Genomic DNA, 2,840 nt, shown 5'->3' on the forward strand with positions numbered 1-2,840 from the left:
AAAACTACCGTTTCCTCCCCTCGAATCCAGTCCTACGAGCTTAATGACTTAATGTTTGTGAATGGAAGAAACAACCAGCTGCAGGTACTGTTGGTGGGACCCCAACTACTGAGGGGGCATTCGCTCATGTTGGAGGCCTTCGGGCACGTCCTTCATCCCTGTGTTTCTGGTCTTCCAGGTATTCCTGAGAAGGAGGAGGAGGAGGAGGAAGAGGAAGAGGAGGAGGAGGAGGAGGAGGAGGAAGAAGAGGAGGAGGAGGAGGAGAGAGAGGAAGAGGAGGAAGAGGAAGAGGAGCGGGGAACAAACTGAAGGTGATCAGAAAAATAACAAAAGGAGTTTTACGAGTTGGACTGGACCCCCTAAAATCAGATCTGAGCCCATTTTGAAAGCCTGTGTAGAAAGTTCCAGTTAAAGAGGAAAGAAGTCCAGTTAAAGAAAGAAGTCCAGTTAAAGAAGTCCAGTTAAAGAAAGTCCAGTTAAAGAAGTCCAGTTAAAGAAGTCCAGTTAAAGAAAGAAGTCCAGTTAAAGAAGTCCAGTTAAAGAGTGATAACTCACAATAGGAAGATGTTTGTCCCCTCTACACACATTTTACACAACAACAATGTGATTTGTGAAGTCTGAGGAAAATGTTTTTGCAATTGTCTACAGGAAGATATACATAACCAGCCAGTTAAATACATTAAACATATATATATATATATATATATATATATATATATATATATATATATATATATAACATATACATATGTGTATATATATATATGGTACCTTTCAATCATTATTATAAGATGCAGTTGGCAAAATGGACACAACTATGTTGTGCTTTTAAACAAAAAGATAGTTTTCAAGCTCTTATTTTGGAGACCGGAGCATCCAGCACACGTGTTCTCTCTCCTCAGTGGAGGGAACGGGGACGTCTCTGGCTCGCGCGCACCGCCATGTGGCGGATGAGGGAACTGCACGCAACGATGGAGCGGGTCAGACAATGGACCAGACACAGCCGACACACGCACGCGCGCGCGCGCGCACAGTCCGTGAGGGTTTACTTCCGTCGGTCCAATCCTCGAGCCCTTTTTGAACCCTTTCCCTAAATCCGCATTACTGCAGACTTTGTCCAAGGGAATTACCCACAATGCATAGCGATGTGACGTTACGTGGAGACGGAAAAAAAGGTAAACAAAGAGGACGTCACATTGGAATATTACAGAAACATTAAGGATTCAAGATGCAACATAACATGAAATCAGAGGAATTATCATACGATTATATCACGCAGATTTATTCATAAAACATTTCATTTAGTTACTGAAGCTGTAAATATATTATTGGAAAGGACCTCTTGTCCTGAAGAGAGTAAAACACATAAATGAATACCCTCGATTGTACATCATATTTCTGGACATTGTCATCATATTCAACCCTCAGTCTTAACCAGGTGACTCATGTTGGGAATAATTCACATGCTTCTTTGTCTCCTTGTGATGACACATGATGAGGCTTTGGGACGTCACCATGACGACGCACTGGGCTCAGCAAACCAGTTTGGGGATTCTTATGGTTTCTGGATTTTAACAGACTTCTTTAAAGCCGTTGATAGTAAACACACTCTGAAACTTCAATAGTAATAATTAGTATTTGTAATGTATATCATCACGATGTGTCCCCTATAACACATACAAATAATAATAACATCACACAAATGAAGATGTATTATTTAGCTTTTTTTTTTTTTTACTGTAGTTTGAACGAAATTGAAAATCCTTGATTTCAGAGAGCGAACTAATTTAAGCTATAAAGCTTCTTCTATGTATCACTTCAATCAAATAAATGATATAATAATATTAATATCTAACATTATAGTTGCGTTGGACTTATTTAGGGTAGTTTGTCTCCCCCATGTGGTCATTTATTGTAAAAGTCTGTTGGAAGTCACTTTGATGTTTAACACATGATAATATTTATGTAAATACTGCAGAGCTATGAACTATTAACACAATGTGTACATTTGTAAAACACGTTGAAACATTTCAAAGTACATGAAAGATGTTTTCCAAACCGGGTTCCTCAGTTTGTTTTATTAATATTATTCAATGAAAAGCTTCAGGTATTGGATCATATGATCCTGGAGCTTTAGACGAGCACAGGTAAAATTAATTAATAAACCCGATTGTGGTATAATTACTACCCAGTAAATTATTTGATTAAATTGATGTAAACCAGCAATTAACACCAGAAAATACACGTTATATATTATCATATAATAGTGTTAGGTGCCCTTTTCTGCCTCTTTAGACTTATTATATTATTCCTCTCTATCTTTGGGGGTGTCATGTTCATTAATGGTTTAATAAAGCAAGCATTGTGTAACTGGGTTATGGTGGAGACACTCCCCAGTTTCAGGGCGCCGCCTCACTCCAATAGAAGCACATCGTCTGCATACGGTGATAACTCACAAGTCATATTAGCACAACCAGCAGTCTGCGAGCGACGTGTTTACTCACGCGCCACCTCGTGAGAATAAACTCATCATTTACATGAAAGTAAGTAAGTTTATTTTAAGTAAGTAAACGTGTTTGGACTATTCCGTTTATCTCGATGCGTTTAGCTTCATCCCAGAAGACGCTCTCTACACTCGGCCTCCGGATGTCCATGAAGATCTCGACTGCTCTCCCCTCATAACAGATGAAGAGATTAGCGTTGACTCGTAAGAGTCCCGAGGTCCCCCCCCACCTCGGGGGACTCACCCGTAAGAGTCCCGAGGTCCCCCCCCACCTCGGGGGACTCTCCCGTAAGAGTCCCGAGGTCCCCCCCCACCTCGGGGGACTCTTACGGGTGCT

Source organism: Cyclopterus lumpus, chromosome 12 (assembly GCF_009769545.1).
Source record: "Cyclopterus lumpus isolate fCycLum1 chromosome 12, fCycLum1.pri, whole genome shotgun sequence".
NCBI classification, from domain to species: Eukaryota; Metazoa; Chordata; class Actinopteri; order Perciformes; family Cyclopteridae; genus Cyclopterus; species Cyclopterus lumpus.